Source organism: Chrysochloris asiatica, unplaced genomic scaffold (assembly GCF_000296735.1).
Source record: "Chrysochloris asiatica unplaced genomic scaffold, ChrAsi1.0 scaffold00182, whole genome shotgun sequence".
Taxonomy (NCBI): domain Eukaryota; kingdom Metazoa; phylum Chordata; class Mammalia; order Afrosoricida; family Chrysochloridae; genus Chrysochloris; species Chrysochloris asiatica.
The window spans coordinates 2,763,378-2,776,282 of NW_006408700.1; the positions used below are offsets into that span (position 1 = coordinate 2,763,378).

General features: G+C 38.8%; 1 protein-coding gene across 2 annotated transcripts in view; it reads left to right on the forward strand.

Moving 5' to 3' along the window:
• STXBP5 (syntaxin binding protein 5 (tomosyn)) overlaps positions 1–12,905 on the forward strand; it is a 209,563-nt gene that overhangs the window by 37,405 nt on the left and 159,253 nt on the right. The gene's annotated exons all lie outside the window — the stretch shown is intronic.

Below are 12,905 nucleotides of genomic sequence, written 5' to 3' on the forward strand. Positions count from 1 at the left end.
CTCCTCTCTCTGTATTCTCTGAGTTTAATGATCAGGAGGATATTGGTTTGATGCAATGATGATGTATACATTCTTTTTCTTTTTAAATTAAATGTTTTTTATTTTGCATTGAGTGAAAGTTTACAGGGCACATCATCAGCTTCACATTCAACCATTCATATAGCTTGTTTCATTACATATTCTTTTTGTAACTTATTTTAGTTTGCATTGAGTGAAAGTTTACAGGGCACATCATCAGCTTCACATTCAACCATTCATATAGCTTGTTTCATTACATATTCTTTTTGTAACTTATTTTAGTTAACAATATAGATATTATATATCTGTTAAGAGAGTTCCGTTTAAGGACATTTAAATGTTTAATCATTTTTACAACTAAAGCATTGTGTGTTGTATTGAAGTGCCATAATATGTTCGGCCACTCCTCATCAGTGGAGACATACAACTTTTCTTGTCTGCTGTTCATTTTGTTCTCTTGTAATGCTATGTTCTTGTCATGTACTTTGGACATGTTATAAGGAAGGAGTAGTCCCTGGAGAGAAACACCATGCTTACTAAAGTAGAGGGTCAGTGAAAAAGAGGACGACCCTCAACAAGTGGGTTGACACAGTGGCTAGAACAATGGGGTCAAACATAGCAACAAGTGTGAGGACCAAGTGTTATTTCTGTTGTCTATAAAACCATTCTGAGTCAGAACTGACTTGATAGCAACTACATTTTGTTCAATGAATGGGTTTCAAAGGTTCATGGAAAAATTCCATTATCTTTCAATTCCATTTCTCCATGAACTTTTTGAATCTTCCTCCTTTACGTGCCTTTCTAAACGTAAGCAAGCATACCCACTGCTCACTTACCAGTATTGTGAAGTTCCAAAGCCCAGGCTGTTACGAGGAAGCAGGTGCTATGGGAAGATGGGGGGTGACTGCATCATTACATACGTGCCCACCACTGAGAATGTTGCTCTAGCCATGCCAAGTGGACACAGAACCTTAACAACCGCAACCAATGCTCTTCTGCCTCAGACTTACTGTCCTTGGTAGAATATCTTTTAGCATTGCTGTAAGTGGGAAATGCCTGGTAACAAGATAGTCAATAAGTAAAAGCGTACGTGTATATCTGTAAGGTAAAGTTGCAGAGTTGAATCAGCTTGATCAAAAAGAATTTGCCATTTAGATTTCAGTAGATTTTGCTAAATAATGGCATCAGTTTGTACTTCTACACGTAGTATATGTGTAGAATTTCTCTCCTTTTACTTAACATTGAGTCAGAACTGACTCCATGATACTTAACAACAACAACAACTTAATGTTTGCTGGCTTGATATGTGAAAAAGATACCATATTTTTTCATTTTCAATTTATTATTTTGCGTGTAGTGAACATCTTTTCAGTATTTCTAAAATACGTTTTTTTTTAAAGAACTCTTTTATGAACTTTGCCTATTTTTATTGTTGCTTTTTTCCCTCAGTCATACCTAAGCATTCTACCACTTGTCTGTCAGCATCACCCTGTGGTAGCTTGCATGTTGCTATAATGCTGTGCCACTGGTATGTCAGATATCAGCAGGGTCACCCACGGTGGACAGGATCCGGTGGAACTTCTAGTGTAAGATACACTAGGAAGAAGGAACTATTGTTCTATTTCGAAAATGTCTGGCTAGTGAAAATCTTATGAGTTGCTTGTCTGATACAGTGGTGAGGACGAACCCCTTGTTTAAAATACAACTGGGAAAAAGCTGCCTCCTTAAAATAGAGTCACCCTTAATGGTGTGGATGGAGTAAAGTTTCCGAGGCTTGAATTGCTGATAGGGCTTGGCTTACACAGAGGACACCTGTAGACATCCAATAGTGATTGGAACATAGAATGTATAAAATAGGAAGTGAGGAAAATTGAAAGTCATCGCAAATGAAATGTAACACCTGAAGATCAATGCCCTAGCCATTGAGGAGCTGACATGTACTAGTATTGGCCATTTTGAATCTGATAGTCATATGGTCTACTAAGTTGGGAGTGACAAGTTGAAGAGGAATGGTGTCAAATTTGACGTCAAGAATAACATTTCAGAACTTACCCTGAAGTACCGAACTGTCACCAATAGAATAATAATACCTGCTCCTATACAAGGAAGTCCAGTTAATAGGGATCTTACTCAAATTTATACACCAAAGACTAATGCCAAAAATGAAGAAATTGGAGATTTTTAACCAACTGATGCAGTTTGAAATTGATCAAACATACAGTCAAGATGCATTGGTAATTACTGGTGATTGGAGTGCAAAGAAAGGAAACAAAAAAGGAGCAAGAATTGGAAAATACAGCCTTCGTGATGGAAATGCTTCAGGAGACCACATCTGCATGAGTGAAGTCATGGTGTGACACTGAAGGGTCAGTACTGAACTGCTGACTGCAGGGTTGGCCCTCAAACCCACCAGCCACTCCTTGGAAACCGCAGGAAGGCTCTCTATGTGCTGGAACTGGGTAGAGGGCACTCAGCAACAGCAAAAACAATAATGATCTATTCATCGGAAAAACTTGTTTTCAGAAACATAAATGATGACTCTACATTTGTACCTTGCTGAATGAAACAGACAGGAATCTAATCATCTTACACCTGTGGAGAAAGTTAATGGAGAAGTTAAATGTCATCAGTCTGAACAAGGCCAGGGGCCACTTTGCAGACCAGCAGTTGCTCAGATGCAGGTTCAAACTGAAGAAAAATGAAAATAAGTCTGCGAGAACCCAAGTAAGTCTTTCAATATATACCACCTGACTTTAGAGACCGTCTCAAGAATAGTTTCAACACGTTGAACACTAATGACTGAAGACCAGGTAAGTTATAAGATGGTATCAAGGACATCATAAATGAAGAAACCATAAGGTAATTAGAAAGACAAGAAAGAAAGAAAAGACTCGAATGTCAGAAGAAACACTAAAACTGAATCTTGTGCCTAGAATAGCTGAAGTGAATGGAAGGAATGATGCCGTAAATAAGTTGAACAAAGAGTTCAAAGTTCAAAGGGCTGCTCAAGAAGACAAAGTAAAATATTGTAACAATTTTTTTGCAATAAGGTGCAAAGAATTGGCATTAGAAAACCAAAAGGGAAGAATGTCTCAAGCTGAAAGAACTGAAGAAAAAATTTAAGCCTTGGATTCCAAATTTGAAGGATTCTATGGCTGTGGAATTGAAGGATGTAGGAAGCCTCACAAGAAGATGAAAGGAATAAACAGTCATTATACCAAAAGAAATCCGTCAATTTTCAACCATTTCAGGAATTAGCATATAATCAAGTACTGATGGTACTGAAGGAAAAAGTTGAAGCTGCTCTGAAAGCTTTGACAAAAAACAAGGCTCCAGGAATTGACGCCACACCAATTAACATGTTCCATCAAGTGCAGGTAATGCTAGAAACACGTATGTCAAGAAATTTCAAAGATGGCTACCTGGCCAACTTATTGAATGCGATCCTTATTTGTGCCCATTCCAAAGAGAGGTGATCCAGTGGAGTGGGAAAATTATTGAAGAATATCATTAATATACACACAAATATATATACACACTGCTATTCTAGGACTTTATGAGGAGCTGCTGGTGGGTTTGAACTACTACTAATCTTGTGCTTCGCAGTCCAGTGCTGATCCTACAGCACTCCTACAGGTACACTAGTGATCCTACAGGTACACCCCTGTACCAGGAGTCCAGTGTACACTGATAGAGTTCTGAAAGAACCTATTAACATCTTGTGTTAGTGTAATACAGCTTATGAAACAATACTGGTACATTCTTACTAAGTCAAGCTCATAGTTTACAGAAGGGTTTCCTCTTTGTGTTGTATAGCTCTGTGTGTTTTGACAAATGCATGAGGCTGCATGTGTGTCATTATCTTTTCTCACACAGTAGTTTCACTGCTCCAAAATCCCCTGTGCTTTCTGTAGTTGTCCTTTCCCCCTTTCTCCAAACCGACCCCACCCCTTTTTTTTTTGCTATCTATATAAGTTTGCCTTTTCTAAACTGTCTTATAACTTGAATCATACAGTACTGCTGTGTAATCTTTTCAGACTTCTTTCATTTAATTGTACATATTTAAGGTTCCTAATGACTTTTCGTGACATGGTACCTCATTTCTTTCTATTTCTGAGTAGTATTCCATTGCATGAATGTATCATAGTTTGCTTAGCCATCCACCTAATGATGGACATCTTGGCTACATATTAGTTTTTGGAAATTAAGAATTGCTTAAATGCTATAAACATTAATGAGCAACATTTTGTATGAACATGAATTTGCAACATAATTGGGCAAGTACCTGGGAGAATGGTAACATTATGTTTATCTATGTAATACTGCCTGACTGTCTTCCAAAGTCGTTGTATCATTCTGCATTCCTACCATCTGTTAGTGTAGTGGTTACGAATCGGGCTGCTAATCTCACAGTAAGCAGTTCGAAACTACCAGCTGTTCTGCGGGAGAAAGATGAGGCTTTCTGCTCCCGTAAAGATTTTACAGTCTCGGAAACCCTGTACAGGGTCCCTATGAGTCGGAACCGACTTCATGGCACGTAACAACAACAATACCATCATTGAGTGAGAGTACCTGCTAGCCTCCATGCTTTCCAGCATTTATTGTTGTTTGGATTTTAGCCATTTGGAGTCCTGGTGTGGTGCTATAGGATAAGCACTGGACTGATAACCTCAAAGTCTGAAGTTCAACCCCTCCAGCTGTTCCTCAGAAACCCTATACAGGGTTGCTATGAATAGGAACCTACTTGAAGACATTTAACAACAACACAGGGTGTGTAATGGCATCTCATTGTTATTTAAATTGGCAATTCCCTAATGAGAAATGATGTTGCACATCTTTTCATAATGCTTATTTGCCATCTGTTTATCTTTTATGGTAAGGTGACCAGATAACATTGCCCATTTTTAAATTGGACTTTTACTTTCCCAACTTGTTGAGTATTGAGTTCTTTGTATATTTTGCTTACAAGTTCCTTGCGTTTTGCTAATATTTTCTCCCATTCTTTCGGTTGTCTTTTCATTCTCTTAACAATGTGGTTTTTGTACAGCAGAAGTTATCAATTTTAATGAAGTCCAATTAGCATTTTTTCTTGTGGATTATGCTTTTAATCTTGCCTCTAAAGTGCCATTGCCAAACTTAAGGGGACACCTAGATTGTTTCCTGTGTCATCTCCTAGATGTATTCTAATTTTGCATTGTAAATTCATATTTGTGGCCTACTTTGTCTTAATTTATGTGAGAGGTTAAATTTTTTTGTGAGTTTTTGTCAGTTTCTGGATTTTTTTTGGCATGTGGTTGCCCAGTTGTTCCAACACCATTTGTTGATAAGGCTATACTTTAAAACTCCATTGGATTTCTTTTGCTCCTTGGTTAAAATTTAGTTGATTGTAAGGAGCCCTGGAGTCTTGATGTGGTGCTATATAGGATCAGCACTGGATTATAAACCTCAAGGTTGGCAATTCAAACCCACCAGCTACTCCTCGTAAACCCTCTAACAGGGTATGAGTCGTAATTAATTCAGGGAATGAGTCATAACCGATTCCACGCTACATAATGATAAAGCTGGTGGTGCTATTGGATAAGCACTAGTTCACTAACTACAAGGTCACCAGTTCAAACCCATGAGTTGCTCTGCAGGAGGAAGAAGAGACTGTCTGCTCCCATTAAGATTTATAGTCTCAGAAACCCTGTATAGGGTTGTTGTGAGTCAGAATCGACTTGATGGCAGTGAGTTTCATTGGTTTGGTTATGTTAGTGTGGGCCTGTTTATGCCGGGAGCTAGACTTCTAGCAGAAGGCTGCTTCCCATGGCTGCTGTGCCCGTGATATAGCCATGTTCCTCACTGGGATTTTCTCTGCATTTGACGGTCCCTTGTTTAAATCCTTGTTTATGATCATGTTTACAGTCCCTTGATAAAAAGGACTTTTAGCATAAAGGCTAAGCTCTCTAGCATGATCCTAAGATGCTTTGTAATCTACACTGGTTTATTGCCTCTTTAGCATATTTCTTGCTGTTTTTCTTTTCTCTTCCTATTCACACATCATTCTGGCCTCTAGTCATATACTACATTGTATCTAGAAATTCGATTTTTCTGTGACTTCTTATTTTGAACTTACTTGAAAAAAAAAAAAAAGAAAGTTGAGTTAGTACCACTAAAGTTAGTACCAACTAGTGGTTCAGTCCAAACAGGTTCTTGGGGTTAGCCTCAAGAGGGCCAATTCCTGTCTCATTACAAAGTGCTTAGCCAGTAAGTATGGTTTTCTGGTTTGCGTCTATGTTCATAGTGGATATTTGGAGTAAGGACTCTGGATGCAAACTTCTTAGGGCTCACACTTTACTAACATGTGACTTTGGGCAAATTACAAAATCTCTGTGCCCAGTTTCTTTACCTATAAAATGACAATCAGCGCATCAGAAATCACAGCAAGTTTGTGTGGTAAGTCATGTCATGTGATGACTGAAATGACCTATATATTTATTGATAGCTTACTTTATTCTTAAGTAAACATAAGAATGACTTTGGACGTTTTCATTCCCCATCCGGGGGGAAGCCTCCACCAGGGAGTGTAGTTTATCTCTTGGTGTTTGGTGTCTCATGACTTCCTAGTTCTTCATCAGTTTGTGTTGATCTTGCTTTCTTCATGTCTCTTTTTAAAGCTAAAAAATACTTAGTCCTTGTTTTTTTCTTCATTGCATTACTTAAAGCAGCAGCTTTTCTCATGATCTGTTTCATAGTGAATTCTGTAGGATAATTTATAGATTTTACTCATGATTCATGATCCTAGTAGTTTGGGGAACCCCTAAATTAAAATGGATGCTTTGTTGCAGAACTTCCCCACTTTTAAGTGGAGAAGGTTAGTGTATGCAGTAAATATAAATTTATGTAACCGTGAAACTCTTTTTATTTGTGGATCATCAGAAGTAAATATAGAAAGATGTGAATATTAAAATCATGAGTATATGATACTTAGTATGCGCTTAACAACAATGACTTTATAGTTGTTATTTCCTTTAATTAGTGCTGAATCCTTAAAATACAGGCTTCAACTGAAAGGAACCAATCAGCCACTTTAATTTTTTATAATCCTTTGTTTTTTGTTTTCTATTTTGGCATCTCTCCCTTTCATGGGTTTAGATTGGAAGAACATTTTATAAGCATAGTTCTTCCTAAGGGAATTCACTTTATTGTGATGTAACCAGTTCTCAGTATTTTTTTTTTTTAACTTTTCATGTTTGTTTTATGCTGTTGTTAAGTCAGAAATCGCTAAGGGTTGGGGATTTTACCTTGTTTAGAAACTAACATGTTAGTCTGCCACTGTTTTGTATACACACACACACACACACACAGAGAGAGAGAGAGAAGAAAAACAGGAACTCTGGATCAGAAAAAAGACTGGATGTCCCTGCTTCTATGGATAGGGTCCCGCATTCCGCTTGTGCTCTTCTTGCTGATGGTCCTAGGGTCCTCTGTTTCTGGACTGTAAGCTTAACTACTCCCCCATTTTTGTTACAAAATGTCTATCTTTACAATTGTGACAGTTGCAATTAGTCATGATAACAGTTACTCACTGTTGAATCATAAGAATCTTATCCCCATCTCTTTTCACCAGACCCATCTAGACAAGATGAAAACTTTTTCAGTGGGGACTCTACCTTCCCTTACACACTCTTAAACTTAACTCGCTCTTGAAAACTTGTAAGCCAGTAACTTAATGCTTTTATCGCCCTCTCATGTTAGGTAGCCAATGTCTAAGTTGCCCATCTCTTATCTACCCTGTGTACATGAGAGGATAGGATTGATACTTCATGAGAATACACCTTTCCTCTCATTTGGTATTTTGAGCTACTACATCCATAAGTATAGGTCATGTTCATCAAATTGTAGCAATTTACACTCGTTTCCTTTATCAAATTTTCTTCTTCTTTTTTTAATCTTCCTCTAGTTGAGTTCTGATCATCAAGCCATTGAGGCTAGGTCAAATGGGTATTATCTGCAAGTTTGGGCATTCATGTGCATCTCCCTCACCTCTTATCAGCTGGATGTTTCACTCTCAGCAATAGCCCTTCATGGCTATGTCCTTGTCCATGGACTCAGGTGTCTCAGGTCTCACCACACTTCAGACCAACCAGCCCTTCCTCTTCTCTCTCTCATCTCCAGGTTAATGAGAGTCTATGGAACGTGGTTGAACTCACCCCTATTCTAACTCTCTTACTGACTTCTGTTCCATTTAATAGTAGACACAGCTGCTAGACTTAGAGGATAAATAAGATTGCATGTATTTTGAATTTATCAGTGGAGTGCTAAAGTATAAAATCTTCTTAAGAAAAAGACTGAAAACTGGAGTTACCCATTCTACAGCAGTGGAAGTTTTGGTTCCTCAGAGGGTCTGCAGGAACTGCCTGCTACCTTAGCTTCAGAATCCCTTAGTAGCATCAATAAATAAATAAGCATAGAAATAAAAATTCAGTAATTTCATCATATTCTTATTTTATGGGTTTATATTAGACTGTTACCTAGATGTTGCATATTTCTAAGGCTTAAAATTTGCTCAGTCTGCACACGAACAAAACTCATACTTAGCTATAAAAAAACTCCAGCCTCCCAAGTCTATATAGGTCTTCTAAAGATTTCAGATTAATTTAATCACAATATTGGAGGCAAATTAGAGACCTAGATTACAGTTTTTGCATCTTATTGGCTAAATACTTTTCTTTGAAAGCAGCTTAATGAAAAGTATAAAAGCGTTAGAAACGAGAACAGTTTGGGGGGATGAAATCCAGAGCTAGAACACAGGAATAGGCCTTTTAGAAAGGCAGGCAGAGGGCCTTCCTACTGGATCCCATTGTAATCTACACAGAGGATTGATTGGTGGGTGATACGAGATTGATAGATAACCTTGGGAATTCTAGCTATGTACTCAGACAAAATTTAAAAACAAGGAAACATTTTCTCTTAATATTCAGGGGGAATAGTGTTACGATTTGATTAACTTGAGACTGTAAAGGGAATATGGTCAGGAAGTGTTGGATAACGTCTTAGAATAAAATTTTGATAATGCTGAAGTTTTCATTAAAAAAAAGGAAGAGTCAAAAGAGTATAGATGTCTTATAGTGTGCCTCAGGTATAAAAAAGCTATATGGAAGGAGGGGCTACAGAACCAAAGGGGAATCTAAAGTAACCCAGCTCTACTGATGAGCAATTTATGCTAATAAGGCATGTGAAAAACAAGACAAGAGAATGAGTACATGAAAACATTCTCTGTTTCTATGTGTAGGATAAGAATGTGAAGTTGGTTCATGATATACACTAAGAGCATCTAGGCTGTACTGACTGATTATATTTAGATGAGATTTGAAATTTTAATTGATGCTACAGTGGGTTGAGAGTAAGTGGATGTTCAGATGGAGTAGGCAGTTTTCGTTTAGAAGAGACATAAAGGAGTTCTGGTAGCGTAGTGGTTATGAATCGGGCTGTGAGCCGCAAGATCAGCAGTTCGAAATTACCAGCGGTTCCATGGGAGAAAGATGAGGTGGTCTGCTCCCATAAAGATTTACAGCCTCGGAAACCCTGTGTAGGGTCACTATGAGTCGGAACCGACTCCATGGCACATAACAACAACAACAAAGAGACATGAATATTTGGTGCTGAAGGGTAGGGTGCGATAGGAAGATTTCTAAGATCCCTTCTGAGATTCAGCCCCTGAGTTTCTGTATACCTTCTCACAGTTATTTTAAATAAACACTAATGTAGGAGCTGCTGTGTAGGAATTTTGCACATGCAGTTGAGAGTGTGGGTTAATGCGCAGGACTGCAAAGTCGGTTTGAACCACAATGTTGGCGGTTCAAGCTCAGCAGCCTCTTCGGAAACCCTATGCAGGATTGCTATTACAACTTGACAGCAGTTAACAACAACAACTCCAACAATATAGGAAGGTTATCTGATTGGTTTTAGGCTTGGATTACCTGAAACTGGTAGCACATGAGTGGGATTATCACCCTGAGTTGAAATCATTTCCATGGTAGGCGACAGCAACAGCACCCTGGTGGTTTACTTTATCTGTAGAATGGATTTTAGTTTAAGCTTCTCCCAAAGCACATGTGTAAATAGGGGAAGACGTGGCACTGTACTGAGCAGCTGGATACCGTTAGCAAGTAGACTGAAGAATGAATGAACAACTAGTGTCCACTATACTGTTTAAAAGATAGTGGGCATTCCCTAAAAAGTCTTGCAAGATCTTTGATTCTCCTTCTTATCAGTATTATTTCATTTCACAGAACTTGTTATAATTATATAACCACAAGTAAATCCCTGACTGTACTTGTTATAATCCAGACACCCTGACTTTTCATTTGTTTAGTACTATTTTCTGTCTTCTGGCTATTTGTTTTAATCACCTCTTAGTCACTCCATTGGTGATACAGAGATTCTAGTCCTAGTGTTATGGAGATGGCTAGACACACTTGGCAATTGGCAGATGAACGTGACAGCAATTTATAGGTGAAAATGAATGTAAATACTCAAAACTACAATGAGTTATTAGCCTCTAATCTTTATAAGTAGAAATTCAGAATCATTAAATTTATTCATGAAAGACAAAAATTCAAAGGATGTATAACTATGGATCAAAATATATATATATGTTTAAGAATTGTGTAATAAAATGTTCCAGTCCTAAAATATTTAAGCATACTCTCAAAAATTCACAAAACAGGTTTTAATGTCCAGAGAAGGAAGATGCCGCAGACCACAGGGCCACACTAGTGGTGCACTCAGTAAGGTGCTGGGAGAGGCAGGCTTTGTAGTGTCAAGAGTGTAGTGCCCCCTGGTTTCTGCAGGAAGATGACTGGTTGGCTTGAGTACTTCTGCAGGCTGGTGGTGGTGGTGTTTAAGTGCCATTGAGTCAGCTCTGACTCATAGCGTTCCTGTGTAGTGTTTCCAAGGAGCGGCTGGTGAGTTTGAATTGTTGAACTTGTGGGTCAAACCAGCCTTACAGTCCAGTGCTTTAACCCATAACACTGTACCAGGACTCCATTCTGCAGGCTGGTGAGAAGCGGAAATCTACAGCTGGTTCTCCAGGCACTATGATGGTGGTGGTTATGTGCTGTGTCTGACTCATAGCGACCCTGTACAGGGTTTCTGAGGTTGTAAATCCTTATGGGAACAGAAAGCCTCATCTTTTTCACACAGAACAGCTGGTAGTTTCTAACTGCTGATCTTGAGGTTAGCAGCCCAATTCGTAACCACTTCGCTACCAGAGTTCCTCCCAGGCACTGTGCCTGGTCTTTATTATGAGTTCTGCTTGGCTAGAGACCTAATTTACAGAGGCAGAAGAGAGATGGGAACTTGGCATTAGGTCCCTGGAGCTCCTCACTTTCTCCCCCTTCTCCCTGCTGCCAACCCAGTTTCACCAGATGCCCAAGGAACACATGTTCATTTTAGGTCTTATACCAACTATTTGTATCAGGTGCCTCCCCCCCCTCCCCCCCCTTAGAATACACTTCTGATTCTCTCTCTGTGGCCAGCATTGTTCATTTTACTATCTTACCGTTATTTATTTCATGAGTTTTCTTGACTTTTGATGTCTAGGTTGTACGCTTGTTCTCTGTTACCCATAGTACAGTGCTCTTTCCCTGTATCAGCATGTATCACCTTTATTGGAATTGCTGTGGGCACTTGACTGTCTGATTTTGCTCACCATTACCAGCTAAAGTCCCAGTGCTGGATCAGTTAATGCTCATAAACTATTTGTTGAGTAACTCACAGTTCCCTGTTTACTTTTCACAGAGAAAGAGGAATCCCTTCTTTCTGAAAGGTATGGCATGGCACTTGGTTACATGAGAGATAGGTTCAAAGAGAAAGAATCTTCAAAAAGAGATATAAAGAGTGTTTGTTCTGGGGAGTCCTGATATGTCACTGTAGGATAAGTTCTGGACTGCTAACTGCAAGTACAGTGGTTCAAATTCACCAGCTGCTCCTTGGGAACCATGTACAAAGTCTCTATGAGTCAGAACCGACTTCAGGGGCACCTAACAACAGCAATTCTGTATATAATCTGTTATTTCTCCCCCTGGTAGATTCAGAACGAGATAGGTCACCTAATTGTTTTTGAGCGCTATTTGGTCCTTAATCCCTAACAGAGTGCACCCTTCTTTCTTGTGTGAAGAGAACAGGTGGGAAGAATACAGAGCTCTGAGCTACCTACAGAGCAGTGATTTTTTTTTTTTTTTCTAATTTAGCATACCTGGGAGGAGGTAAGGCACCTAGCTTCCATGCAACAATGGGTAGTGGTTCTCAAGTTGAAGGGGAACTTTTAATTTTTTCCTTTTCCATTTTGGTGGTAATGACCATTTCTAGAACCCGTGATAAATGTTATTGGTGATAGGGAGGGAGCATTTTTTTTCCCTTGGTACTAATTTGGATAATACTGCTTCTAAGATTTCACTGCTAAACATAATGTACGATGTTATTTAAGGCACGATATTTTTTACCCTTAAGAGCTACTTGTATATTGGTGGTGGTGGTTGTGTGTCGCGGAGTTGGTTCCAACTCAGTGACCCTGTGTAGGGTTTCCAGGCTATGAATTGTTATGGGAGCAAAAGGCCTTGTTTTTCTCCTGAGGAGCGACTGATGGATTCGAACTGCTGACCTTGCAGTTAGCAGCCCAACTTGTAATCTGCTGTGCTTCCAGGGCTCTTGAAGTACCTGTATAGAAGCTAAAATTGGATTGGATGCTTTTTTAGCATCTATTTAGATTATCATGGGTTTGTTTTTTTTTTGCCTCCCTTTTCCTTCTGATTTTATTAATAAATTGAATATATTTTATTGACCTTAATACATTTTCTAGTACTTAAAGCAGTACTTAGGACAGTATAGACATAAAACCAAAC